Source organism: Heterodontus francisci, unplaced genomic scaffold (assembly GCF_036365525.1).
Source record: "Heterodontus francisci isolate sHetFra1 unplaced genomic scaffold, sHetFra1.hap1 HAP1_SCAFFOLD_1354, whole genome shotgun sequence".
Classification (NCBI taxonomy): Eukaryota; Metazoa; Chordata; class Chondrichthyes; order Heterodontiformes; family Heterodontidae; genus Heterodontus; species Heterodontus francisci.
Genome location: NW_027140268.1, coordinates 5,001 through 20,000, shown reverse-complemented (window position 1 = coordinate 20,000; position 15,000 = coordinate 5,001). Strand labels below are relative to the sequence as shown.

Here is a 15,000-nt window from a genome sequence, read left to right as displayed (position 1 = left end):
TGTGTGTGTGTGAGTTATTATCCAAGATCAGACTGTGTGTGCGTGTGTGTGTGTGCGCGTGTGTATGTGTTATTATCCACGATCAAATTCTGTGTGTGTGTGTTATTATCCACGATCAGTCTGTGTGTGTGTGTGTCTGTGTGTTATTATCCAGGATCAGACTGTGTGTGTGTGTGTGTGTGTGTGTGTGTATGTGTGCGTGTGTTATTATCCAGGATCAGACTGTGTGTGTGTGTCTGTGTGTTATTATCCACGATCATATTCGGTGTGTGTGTGTCTGTGTCTTATTATCCAGGATCAGATTGTGTGTGTGTGTTGTTATTATCCAGGATCAGACTGTGTGTGTGTGTGTGTGTGTGTGTTTGTTATTATCCAGGATCAGACTGTGTGTGTGTGTGTGTGTGTGTGTGTTTGTTATTATCCAGGATCAGACTGTGTGTGTGTGTGTGTGTGTGTGTTTGTTATTATCCAGGATCAGACTGTGTGTGTGTGTGTGTTTGTTATTATCCAGGATCAGACTGTGTGTGTGTGTGTGTGTCTGTGAGTTATTATCCAGGATCAGACTGTGTGTGTGTGTGTGTGTTTGTTATTATCCAGGATCAGACTGTGTGTGTGTGTGTGTGTCTGTGAGTTATTATCCAGGATCAGACTGTGTGTGTGTGTGTGTCTGTGAGTTATTATCCAGGATCAGACTGTGTGTGTGTGTGTGTCTGTGAGTTATTATCCAGGATCAGACTGTGTGTGTGTGTGTGTCTGTGAGTTATTATCCAGGATCAGACTGTGTGTGTGTGTGTGTGTTTGTTATTATGCAGGATCAGACTGTGTGTGTGTGTGTGTGTGTGTGTGTGTGTGTGTGTTTGTTATTATCCAGGATCAGACTGTGTGTGTGTGTGTGTGTGTGTGTTTGTTATTATCCAGGATCAGACTGTGTGTGTGTGTGTGTGTGTGTGTGTGTTTGTTATTATCCAGGATCAGACTGTGTGTGTGTGTGTGTTTGTTATTATCCAGGATCAGACTGTGTGTGTGTGTTTGTTATTATCCAGGATCAGACTGTGTGTGTGTGTGTGTCTGTGAGTTATTATCCAGGATCAGACTGTGTGTGTGTGTGTGTCTGTGAGTTATTATCCAGGATCAGACTGTGTGTGTGTGTGTGTTTGTTATTATCCAGGATCAGACTGTGTGTGTGTGTGTGTCTGTGAGTTATTATCCAGGATCAGACTGTGTGTGTGTGTGTGTTTGTTATTATCCAGGATCAGACTGTGTGTGTGTGTGTGTGTTTGTTATTATCCAGGATCAGACTGTGTGTGTGTGTGTGTGTGTGTGTTTGTTATTATCCAGGATCAGACTGTGTGTGTGTGTGTGTTTGTTATTATCCAGGATCAGACTGTGTGTGTGTGTGTGTGTTTGTTATTATCCAGGATCAGACTGTGTGTGTGTGTGTGTTTGTTATTATCCAGGATCAGACTGTGTGTGTGTGTGTGTGTTTGTTATTATCCAGGATCAGACTGTGTGTGTGTGTGTGTGTGTGTGTTTGTTATTATCCAGGATCAGACTGTGTGTGTGTGTGTGTTTGTTATTATCCAGGATCAGACTGTGTGTGTGTGTGTGTGTTTGTTATTATCCAGGATCAGACTGTGTGTGTGTGTGTGTGTGTGTGTGTGTCTGTGAGTTATTATCCAGGATCAGACTGTGTGTGTGTGTGTGTTTGTTATTATCCAGGATCAGACTGTGTGTGTGTGTGTGTCTGTGAGTTATTATCCAGGATCAGACTGTGTGTGTGTCTGTGAGTTATTATCCAGGATCAGACTGTGTGTGTTTGTGTCTGTGTGTGTCTGTGTCTATGTGTGTATCATTAACAAACAGAGGAACACATACCCGGAGAAAGGGGATAATATTGTCCTTGGCGATTGCTTGTAAGAGGCGTGGAGCTCCGGTTAGACTCTGCAGCCCTGCACCACATGTGGAGAAGAAAGATCCTATCACGATAACCCATGGGGAGGGCCAGGACAGTGTTCCCACCACAAGAGTTCCATTCACCGCATCTCCAAACCTGGGGAGAAAGCAGATCCCCACACAATATGAAGGTGCACAATCCGAAACGCTTTCCACACTGTCCCCGACCCCCTCCACACCGACCCCGACCCCCTCCACACCGACCTCCTCCACACTGACCCCGACCCCCTCCACACCGACCCCCTCCACACCGACCTCCTCCACACCGACCCCCTCCACACCGACCCCCTCCACACCGACCTCCTCCACACTGTCCCCGACCCCCTCCACACCGACCTCGACCCCCTCCACACCAACCCCCTCCACACCGACCTCCTCCACACTGTCCCCGACCCCCTCCACACCGACCCCGACCCCCTCCACACCGACCTCCTCCACACTGTCCCCGACCCCCTCCACACCGACCCCGACCCCCTCCACACCGACCTCGACCCCCTCCACACCGACCTCGACCCCCTCCACACCGACCCCCTCCACACTGTCCCCGAACCCCTCCACACCGACCCCGACCCACTCCACACCGACCCCGACCCACTCCACACCGACCCCGACCCCCTCCACACCGACCCCGACCCCCTCCACACCGACCTCGACCCCCTCCACACCGACCCCCTCCACACCGACCTCCTCCACACCGACCTCCTCCACACCGACCTCCTCCACACTGTCCCCGACCCCCTCCACACCGAACCCTCCACACCGACCTCCTCCACACTGTCCCCGACCCCCTCCACACCGACCCCGACCTCCTCCACACCGACCCCCTCCACACCGGCCCCGACCCACCGACCTCCTCCACACCGACCTCCTCCACACTGTCCCCGACCCCCTCCACACCGACCCCGACCCACTCCACACCGACCCCCTCCACACCGACCTCCTCCACACCGACCTCCTCCACACCGACCTCCTCCACACTGTCTCCGACCCCCTCCACACCGACCTCCTCCACACCGACCCCCTCCACACCGACCTCGACCCCCTCCACACCGACCTCCTCCACACCGACCCCCTCCACACCGACCTCCTCCACACCGACCTCCTCCACACTGTCCCCGACCCCCTCCACACCGACCTCCTCCACACCGACCCCCTCCACACCGACCTCGACCCCCTCCACACCGACCTCCTCCACACCGACCCCCTCCACACCGACCTCCTCCACTCCACACCGACCTCCTCCACACCGACCCCCTCCACACCGACCTCGACCCCCTCCACACCGACCTCCTCCACACCGACCCCCTCCACACCGACCTCCTCCACTCCACACCGACCCCCTCCACACCGACCTCCTCCACTCCACACCGACCCCCTCCACACCGACCTCCTCCACACTGTCCCCGACCCCCTCCACACCGACCCCGACCCACTCCACACCGACCCCGACCCCCTCCACACCGACCTCCTCCACACCGACCTCGACCCCCTCCACACCGACCCCCTCCACACTGTCCCCGACCCCCTCCACACCGACCCCGACCCCCTCCACACCGACCCCCTCCACACCGACCTCGACCCCCTCCACACCGACCCCGACCCCCTCCACACCGACCTCCTCCACACTGTCCCCGACCCCCTCCGACCCCGACCCCGACCCACTCCACACCGACCCCGACCCCCTCCACACCGACCTCCTCCACACCGACCCCGACCCCCTCCACACCGACCCCGACCCCCTCCACACCGACCCCGACCCCCTCCACACCGACCTCCTCCACACCGACCTCGACCCCCTCCGACCCCGACCCACTCCACACCGACCCCGACCCACTCCACACCGACCCCCTCCGACCCCGACCCACTCCACACCGACCCCGACCCACTCCACACCGACCCCGACCCACTCCACACCGACCCCGACCCCCTCCACACCGACCCCGACCCACTCCACACCGACCCCGACCCCCTCCACACCGACCCCGACCCACTCCACACCGACCCCGACCCCCTCCACACCGACCCCGACCCCCTCCACACCGACCCCGACCCCCTCCACACCGACCCCGACCCACTCCACACCGACCCCGACCCCCTCCACACCGACCCCGACCCCCTCCACACCGACCCCGACCCCCTCCACACCGACCCCGACCCCCTCCACACCGACCCCCTCCACACCGACCCCCTCCACACCGACCCCGACCCACTCCACACCGACCCCGACCCCCTCCACACCGACCCCGACCCCCTCCACACCGACCCCGACCCACTCCACACCGACCCCCTCCGACCCCGACCCACTCCACACCGTACCCGACCCACTCCACACCGACCCCCTCCGACCCCGACCCCGACCCACTCCACACCGACCCCGACCCCCTCCACACCGACCCCGACCCACTCCACACCGACCCCCTCCACACCGACCCCGACCCCCTCCACACCGACCCCGACCCACTCCACACCGACCCCCTCCACACCGACCCCGACCCACTCCACACCGACCCCGACCCACTCCACACCGACCCCCTCCACACCGACCCCGACCCACTCCACACCGACCCCCTCCACACCGACCCCGACCCACTCCACATGCGCCCGACCCCCTCCACACCGACCCCGACCCACTCCACACCGACCCCGACCCCCTCCACACTGTCCCCGATCCACTCCACACCGACCCCCTCCACACTGACCCTGACCCCCTCCGACCCCGACCCTCTCCACACCGACCCCGACCCACTCCACACTGACCCTGACCCCGTCCGACCCCGACCCTCTCCACACCGACCCCGACCCACTCCCCTCCGACCCCCTCCGACCCCGACCCACTCCACACCGACCCACTCCCCTCCGACCCCGACCCACTCCACACCGACCCCGACCCCCTCCGAACCGACCCCGACCCCCTCCACACCGACCCCGACCCCCTCCGACCCCGACCCCCTCCACACCGACCCCGACCCACTCCACACCGACCCCAACCCCGAACCCCTCCGACCCCGACCCCCTCCACACCGACCCCGACCCCCTCCACACCGACCCCGACCCACTCCACACCGACCCCGACCCCCTCCGACCCCGACCCCGAACCCCTCCGACCCCGACCCCCTCCACACCGACCCCGACCCCGACCCCCTCCGAACCGACCCCGACCCCCTCCACACCGACCCCGAACCCCTCCGACCCCGACCCCCTCCACACCGACCCCGACCCCCTCCACACCGACCCCGACCCACTCCACACCGACCCCGACCCACTCCACACCGACCCCGACCCACTCCACACCGACCCCGAACCCCTCCGACCCCGACCCACTCCACACCGACCCCGACCCCCTCCACACCGACCCCGACCCACTCCACACCGACCCCGACCCACTCCACACCGACCCCGACCCACTCCACACCGACCCCGAACCCCTCCACACCGATCCCGACCCCCTCCACACCGACCCCGACCCCCTCCGAACCGACCCCGACCCCCTCCACACCGACCCCGACCCCCTCCGACCCCGACCCCGACCCCCTCCACACCGGCCCCGACCCCCTCCACACCGACCCCGACCCACTCCACACCGACCCCGACCCCGACCCACTCCACACCGACCCCGAACCCCTCCGACCCCGACCCACTCCACACCGACCCCGACCCCCTCCACACCGACCCCGACCCACTCCACACCGACCCCGACCCCGACCCACTCCACACCGACCCCGACCCACTCCACACCGACCCCGACCCACTCCACACCGACCCCGAACCCCTCCGACCCCGACCCACTCCACACCGATCCCCTCCGACCCCGACCCCCTCCACACCGACCCCGACCCCCTCCGACCCCGACCCCCTCCGATCCCGACCCCGACCCACTCCACACCGACCCCGACCCAATCCACACCGACCCCGACCCACTCCACACCGACCCCCTGCACACCGACCCTGACCCCCTCCGACCCCGACCCACTCCACACTGACCCCGACCCAATCCACACCGACCCCGACCCACTCCACACCGACCCCCTGCACACCGACCCTGACCCCCTCCGACCCCGACCCACTCCACACTGACCCCGACCCACTCCACACTGACCCCGACCCAATCCACACCGACCCCGACCCCCTCCACACCGACCCCGACCCCCTCCACACCGACCCCGACCCACTCCACACTGACCCCGATCCCCTCCGACCCCAACCCCGACCCCCTCCACACCGACCCCGACCCACTCCGACCCCGACCCCCTCCACACCGACCCCGACCCCCTCCACACCGACCCTGACCCCCTCCGAACCCGACCCACTCCACACCGACCCCGACCCACTCCATACCGACCCCGACCCCCTCCACACCGACCCCCTCCGACCCCGACCCACTCCACACCGACCCACTCCACACCGACCCCGACCCACTCCACACCGACCCCGATCCCCTCCGACCCCAACCCGGACCCCCTCCACACCGACCCTGACCCCCTCCGACCCCGACCCACTCCACACCGACCCCGACCCACTCCATACCGACCCCGACCCCCTCCACACCGACCCCGACCCACTCCACACCGACCCCCTCCGACCCCGACCCACTCCACACTGTCCCCGATCCACTCCACACCGACCCCCTCCACACTGACCCTGACCCCCTCCGACCCCGACCCTCTCCACACCGACCCCGACCCACTCCACACCGACCCCGACCCACTCCACACTGACCCTGACCCCGTCCGACCCCGACCCTCTCCACACCGACCCCGACCCACTCCCCTCCGACCCCGACCCACTCCACACCGACCCACTCCCCTCCGACCCCGAACCCCTCCGACCCCGACCCACTCCACACCGACCCCGACCCACTCCACACCGACCCCGAACCCCTCCGACCCCGACCCCCTCTGAACCGACCCCGACCCCCTCCGACCCCGACCCCCTCCACACCGACCCCGACCCCCTCCACACCGACCCCGACCCACTCCACACCGACCCCGACCCCCTCCACACCGACCCCGACCCACTCCACACCGACCCCGACCCACTCCACACCGACCCCGACCCACTCCACACCGACCCCCTCCACACCGACCCCGACCCACTCCACATGCGCCCGACCCCCTCCACACCGACCCCGACCCACTCCACACCGACCCCGACCCCCTCCACACTGTCCCCGATCCACTCCACACCGACCCCCTCCACACTGACCCTGACCCCCTCCGACCCCGACCCTCTCCACACCGACCCCGACCCACTCCACACTGACCCTGACCCCGTCCGACCCCGACCCTCTCCACACCGACCCCGACCCACTCCCCTCCGACCCCCTCCGACCCCGACCCACTCCACACCGACCCACTCCCCTCCGACCCCGAACCCCTCCGACCCCGACCCCCTCCACACCGACCCCGACCCCCTCCGAACCGACCCCGACCCCCTCCACACCGACCCCGACCCCCTCCACACCGACCCCGACCCCCTCCGACCCCGACCCCCTCCACACCGACCCCGACCCCCTCCACACCGACCCCGACCCACTCCACACCGACCCCCTGCACACCGACCCTGACCCCCTCCGACCCCGACCCACTCCACACTGACCCCGACCCACTCCACACTGACCCCGACCCAATCCACACCGACCCCGACCCAATCCACACCGACCCCGACCCCCTCCACACCGACCCCGACCCACTCCACACTGACCCCGATCCCCTCCGACCCCAACCCCGACCCCCTCCACACCGACCCCGACCCACTCCGACCCCGACCCCCTCCACACCGACCCCGACCCCCTCCACACCGACCCTGACCCCCTCCACACCGACCCTGACCCACTCCATACCGACCCCGACCCCCTCCACACCGACCCCGACCCCCTCCGACCCCGGCCCACTCCACACCGACCCACTCCACACCGACCCCGACCCACTCCACACCGACCCCGACCCACTCCACACCGACCCTGACCCCCTCCGACCCCGACCCACTCCACACCGACCCCGACCCACTCCATACCGACCCCGACCCCCTCCACACCGACCCCGACCCCCTCCGACCCCGACCCCCTCCACACCGACCCCGACCCACTCCACACCGACCCCCTCCGACCCCGACCCACTCCACACTGTCCCCGATCCACTCCACACCGACCCCCTCCACACTGACCCTGACCCCCTCCGACCCCGACCCTCTCCACACCGACCCCGACCCACTCCACACCGACCCCGACCCACTCCACACTGACCCTGACCCCGTCCGACCCCGACCCTCTCCACACCGACCCCGACCCACTCCCCTCCGACCCCCTCCGACCCCGACCCACTCCACACCGACCCACTCCCCTCCGACCCCGAACCCCTCCGACCCCGACCCACTCCACACCGACCCCGACCCACTCCACACCGACCCCGAACCCCTCCGACCCCGACCCCCTCCACACCGACCCCGACCCCCTCCGAACCGACCCCGACCCCCTCCACACCGACCCCGACCCCCTCCACACCGACCCCGACCCACTCCACACCGACCCCGACCCACTCCACACCGACCCCGACCCCCTCCGACCCCGACCCCCTCCACACCGACCCCGACCCACTCCACACCGACCCCGACCCACTCCACACCGACCCCCTCCACACCGACCCCGACCCACTCCACATGCGCCCGACCCCCTCCACACCGACCCCGACCCACTCCACACCGACCCCGACCCCCTCCACACTGTCCCCGATCCACTCCACACCGACCCCCTCCACACTGACCCTGACCCCCTCCGACCCCGACCCTCTCCACACCGACCCCGACCCACTCCACACTGACCCTGACCCCGTCCGACCCCGACCCTCTCCACACCGACCCCGACCCACTCCCCTCCGACCCCGACCCACTCCACACCGACCCACTCCCCTCCGACCCCGAACCCCTCCGACCCCGACCCACTCCACACCGACCCCGACCCCCTCCACACCGACCCCGACCCCCTCCGAACCGACCCCGACCCCCTCCACACCGACCCCGACCCCCTCCGACCCCGACCCCCTCCACACCGACCCCGACCCCCTCCACACCGACCCCGACCCCCTCCACACCGGCCCCGACCCCGAACCCCTCCGACCCCCTCCACACCGACCCCGACCCCCTCCACACCGACCCCGACCCACTCCACACCGACCCCGACCCCCTCCGACCCCGACCCCGAACCCCTCCGACCCCGACCCCCTCCACACCGACCCCGACCCCCTCCGAACCGACCCCGACCCCCTCCACACCGACCCCGACCCCCTCCACACCGACCCCGACCCCCTCCACACCGACCCCGACCCCCTCCACACCGACCCCGAACCCCTCCGACCCCGACCCACTCCACACCGACCCCGACCCCCTCCACACCGACCCCGACCCCCTCCACACCGACCCCGACCCACTCCACACCGACCCCGACCCACTCCACACCGACCCCGAACCCCTCCACACCGACCCCGACCCCCTCCACACCGACCCCGACCCCCTCCGAACCGACCCCGACCTCCTCCGAACCGACCCCGACCCCCTCCACACCGACCCCGACCCCCTCCGACCCCGACCCCCTCCACACCGACCCCGACCCCCTCCACACCGACCCCGACCCACTCCACACCGACCCCGACCCCGACCCACTCCACACCGACCCCGAACCCCTCCGACCCCGACCCACTCCACACCGACCCCGACCCCCTCCACACCGACCCCGACCCACTCCACACCGACCCCGACCCCGACCCACTCCACACCGACCCCGACCCACTCCACACCGACCCCGACCCCGACCCACTCCACACCGACCCCGAACCCCTCCGACCCCGACCCACTCCACACCGATCCCCTCCGACCCCGACCCCCTCCACACCGACCCCGACCCCCTCCGACCCCGACCCCCTCCACACCGACCCCGACCCCCTCCACACCGACCCCCTCCGATCCCGACCCCGACCCACTCCACACCGACCCCGACCCAATCCACACCGACCCCGACCCACTCCACACCGACCCCCTGCACACCGACCCTGACCCCCTCCGACCCCGACCCACTCCACACTGACCCCGACCCAATCCACACCGACCCCGACCCACTCCACACCGACCCCCTGCACACCGACCCTGACCCCGACCCACTCCACACTGACCCCGACCCAATCCACACCGACCCCGACCCAATCCACACCGACCCCGACCCCCTCCACACCGACCCCGACCCACTCCACACTGACCCCGATCCCCTCCGACCCCAACCCCGACCCCCTCCACACCGACCCCGACCCACTCCGACCCCGACCCCCTCCACACCGACCCCGACCCCCTCCACACCGACCCTGACCCCCTCCGACCCCGACCCACTCCACACCGACCCCGACCCCCTCCACACCGACCCCGACCCCCTCCGACCCCGACCCACTCCACACCGACCCACTCCACACCGACCCACTCCACACCGACCCCGACCCACTCCACACCGACCCCGACCCACTCCACACTGACCCCGATCCCCTCCGACCCCAACCCCGACCCCCTCCACACCGACCCTGACCCCCTCCGACCCCGACCCACTCCACACCGACCCCGACCCACTCCATACCGACCCCGACCCCCTCCACACCGACCCCGACCCCCTCCGACCCCGACCCCCTCCACACCGACCCCGACCCACTCCACACCGACCCCCTCCGACCCCGACCCACTCCACACTGTCCCCGATCCACTCCACACCGACCCCCTCCACACTGACCCTGACCCCCTCCGACCCCGACCCTCTCCACACCGACCCCGACCCACTCCACACCGACCCCGAACCCCTCCGACCCCGACCCCCTCCACACCGACCCCGACCCCCTCCGAACCGACCCCGACCCCCTCCACACCGACCCCGACCCCCTCCGACCCCGACCCCCTCCACACCGACCCCGACCCCCTCCACACCGACCCCGACCCACTCCACACCGACCCCGACCCACTCCACACCGACCCCGACCCCCTCCGACCCCGACCCACTCCACACCGACCCCGACCCCGAACCCCTCCGACCCCGACCCCCTCCACACCGACCCCCTCCGACCCCGACCCCCTCCACACCGACCCCGACCCCCTCCGACCCCGACCCCCTCCACACCGACCCCGACCCCCTCCACACCGACCCCGACCCACTCCACACCGACCCCGACCCACTCCACACCGACCCCGACCCCCTCCGACCCCGACCCACTCCACACCGACCCCGAACCCCTCCGACCCCGACCCCCTCCACACCGACCCCGAACCCCTCCGACCCCGACCCCCTCCACACCGACCCCGACCCCCTCCGACCCCGACCCCCTCCACACCGACCCCCTCCACACCGACCCCGACCCACTCCACACCGACCCCGACCCCGACCCACTCCACACCGACCCCGAACCCCTCCGACCCCGACCCACTCCACACCGATCCCCTCCGACCCCGACCCCCTCAGACCCCGACCCCCTCCACACCGACCCCGACCCCCTCCACACCGACCCCCTCCGATCCCGACCCCGACCCACTCCACACCGACCCCGACCCACTCCACACCGACCCCCTGCACACCGACCCTGACCCCCTCCGACCCTGACCCCCTGCACACCGACCCTGACCCCCTCCGACCCCGACCCACTCCACACTGACCCCGACCCAATCCACACTGACCCCGACCCACTCCACACTGACCCCGACCCAATCCACACCGACCCCGACCCACTCCACACCGACCCCGACCCACTCCACACTGACCCCGATCCCCTCCGACCCCAACCCCGACCCCCTCCACACCGACCCTGACCCCCTCCGACCCCGACCCACTCCACACCGACCCCGACCCACTCCATACCGACCCCGACCCCCTCCACACCGACCCCGACCCCCACCGACCCCGACCCACTCCACACCGTCCCCGACCCACTCCACACCGTCCCCGACCCCCTCCGACCCCGACCCACTCCACACCGACCCCGGCCCACTCCACACCGTCCCCGACCCTCTCCACACCGACCCCGACCCCCTCCACACCGACCCCGACCCACTCCACACCGACCCCCTCCGACCCCGACCCACTCCACACCGACCCTGACCCCCTCCGACCCCGACCCCCTCCACACCGACCCCGACCCCCTCCACACCGACCCCGACCCCCTCCGACCCCGACCCCACACCGACCCCGACCCCCTCCACACCGACCCCGACCCCCTCCACACCGACCCCGACCCCCCTCCACACCGACCCCGACCCCCTCCACACCGACCCACTCCACACCGACCCCGACCCCCTCCGACCCCCAACCCACTCCACACCGACCCCCTCTGCACCGACCCCGACCCACTCCTCACCGACCCCGACCCCCTCCGACCCCGACCCACTCCACACCGACCCCCTCTGCACCGACCCCGACCCACTCCTCACCGACCCCGACCCCCTCCGACCCCGACCCACTCCACACCGACCCCGATTCCCTCCACACCGACCCACTCCGCATTGACCTACTCCACACCGACCCCGACCCACTCCGACCCCGACCCACTCTGCATCGACCCCGACCCCCTCCGACCCCGACCAACTCCCACCGACCCCGATCCCCTCCACACCGACCCACTCCACTCTACTCCGCACTGATCCCGACCCCCTCCGACCCGGAGCTACTCCGCTCTGACCCACTCCGATCGGACCCTAGCCCCCTCCAGAACATCCCAGACCTACTCCACACCAACGTGACCTACTCCGCTGTGACCCTAACCCAGCCAGAACATCCCAGACCTACTCCACACCAACGTGACCTACTCCGCTGTGACCCTATCCCAGCCAGAACATCCCAGACCTACTCCACACCAATGAGACCCACTCCGCTGTGACCCTAACCCACTCCGATCGGACCCTAGCCCCCTCCAGAACATCCCAGACCTACTCCACACCAAAGAGACCCACTCCGCTGTGACCCTGACCCACTCCGATCAGACCCTAGCCCCCTCCAGAACAACCCAGACCTACTCCACACCAACGTGACCCACTCCGCTCTGACCCTGACCCACTCCGATCAGACCCTAGCCCCCTCCAGAACATCCCAGACCTACTCCACACCAACGTGACCTACTCCGCTGTGACCCTAACCCAGCCAGAACATCCCAGACCTATTCCACACCAACGTGACCCACTCCGCTGTGACCCTGACCCACTCCGATCAGACCCTAGCCCCCTCCAGAACATCCCAGACCTACTCCACACCAAAGAGACCCACTCCGCTCTGACCCTGACCCACTCCGATCAGACCCTAGCCCCCTCCAGAACATCCCAGACCTACTCCACACCAAAGAGACCCACTCCGCTCTGACCCTGACCCACTCCGATCAGACCCTAGCCCCCTCCAGAACATCCCAGACCTACTCCACACCAAAGAGACCCACTCCGCTCTGACCCTGACCCACTCCGATCAGACCCTAGCCCCCTCCAGAACATCCCAGACCTACTCCACACCAAAGAGACCCACTCCGCTCTGACCCTGACCCACTCCGATCAGACCCTAGCCCCCTCCAGAACAACCCAGACCTACTCCACACCAACGTGACCCACTCCGCTGTGACCCTGACCCAGCCAGAATGCCGGTACCAATGGAGTAAATGTGTCATCAGAGTGATCCCAGAGCTAAAAGGGGGTTAAATTATGAGGACAGGCTGCATTGGTAAGGCCTTTGTTCCCATGAGTAAGGAAGATTAAGTGAGGTCTTTAATTGATTAAAGGATTCGAAAGGGTGGATAGAGAAATTATTTCCTCTGGTGGAGGCTGGGAGTCCAGAGCAAGGGGGCAAAGCCTTAAATATCAAGCCAGGCTGTCAGGGGTGATGTCAGGAAGCACTTCACACAGAAAGGAGTGGAAATCTGGAACACTCCCCCCTTTCAAGACAGAGATTTGGTTGGTAAGAGTATTACAGAATAGAGTCATAGAGTTATATGGAGATGGAAGAAAGGTGGGTAGATAAACTGACATACAGATCAGCCATGATCAAATTGAATGGGAGAACAGGCTCGAGGAGGGGCTGAATGGCCTCCTCCTGTTCCTGTGTAACAGGCTCGAGGAGGGGCTGAATGGCCTCCTCCTGTTCCTGTGTAACAGGCTCGAGGAGGGGCTGAATGGCCTCCTCCTGTTCCTGTGTAACAGGCTCGAGGAGGGGCTGAATGGCCTCCTCCTGTTCCTGTGTAACAGGCTCGAGGAGGGGCTGAATGGCCTCCTCCTGTTCCTGTGTAAACAGGCTCGAGGAGGGGCTGAATGGCCTCCTCCTGTTCCTGTGTAACAGGCTCGAGGAGGGGCTGAATGGCCTCCTCCTGTTCCTGTGTAACAGGCTCGAGGAGGGGCTGAATGGCCTCCTCCTGTTCCTGTGTAACAGGCTCGTGGAGGGGCTGAATGACCTCCTCCTGTTCCTGTGTAACAGGCTCGAGGAGGGGCTGAATGACCTCCTCCTGTTCCCGTGTAACAGGCTCGAGGAGGAGCTGAATGGCCTCCTCCTGTTCCCGTGTAACAGGCTCGAGGAGGAGCTGAATGGCCTCCTCCTGTTCCCGTGTAACAGGCTCGAGGAGGAGCTGAATAGCCTCCTCCTGTTCCCGTGTAACAGGCTCGAGGAGGAGCTGAATGGCCTCCTCCTGTTCCTGTGTAACAGGCTCGAGGAGGGGCTGAATGACCTCCTCCTGTTCCTGTGTAACAGGCTCGTGGAGGGGCTGAATGACCTCCTCCAGTTCCTGTGTAACAGGCTCGAGGAGGGGCTGAATGGCCTCCTCCTGTTCCTGTGTAACAGGCTCGAGGAGGGGCTGAATGGGCTCCTCCTGTTCCTGTGTAACAGGCTCGAGAAGGGGCTGAATGGCCTCCTCCTGTTCCTGTGTAACAGGCTCGAGGAGGGGCTGAATGACCTCCTCCTGTTCCTGTGTAACAGGCTCGAGGAGGGGTTGAATGGGCTTTTCCTTTTCCTGTGTAACAGGCTCGAGGAGGGGCTGAATGGCCTCCTCCTGTTGCTGTGTAACAGGCTCG

The 15,000-nt window shown here is 66.2% G+C and overlaps 1 long non-coding RNA gene across 1 annotated transcript in view; it reads right to left on the bottom strand.

Moving 5' to 3' along the window:
* Positions 1–15,000, bottom strand: part of LOC137359167 (uncharacterized) — a 70,681-nt gene that overhangs the window by 53,878 nt on the left and 1,803 nt on the right. The window contains exon 2 of the long non-coding RNA XR_010971471.1: positions 1,876–2,050. This is a non-coding gene — a long non-coding RNA (uncharacterized lncRNA). The remainder of the gene's footprint in view (positions 1–1,875; positions 2,051–15,000) is intronic.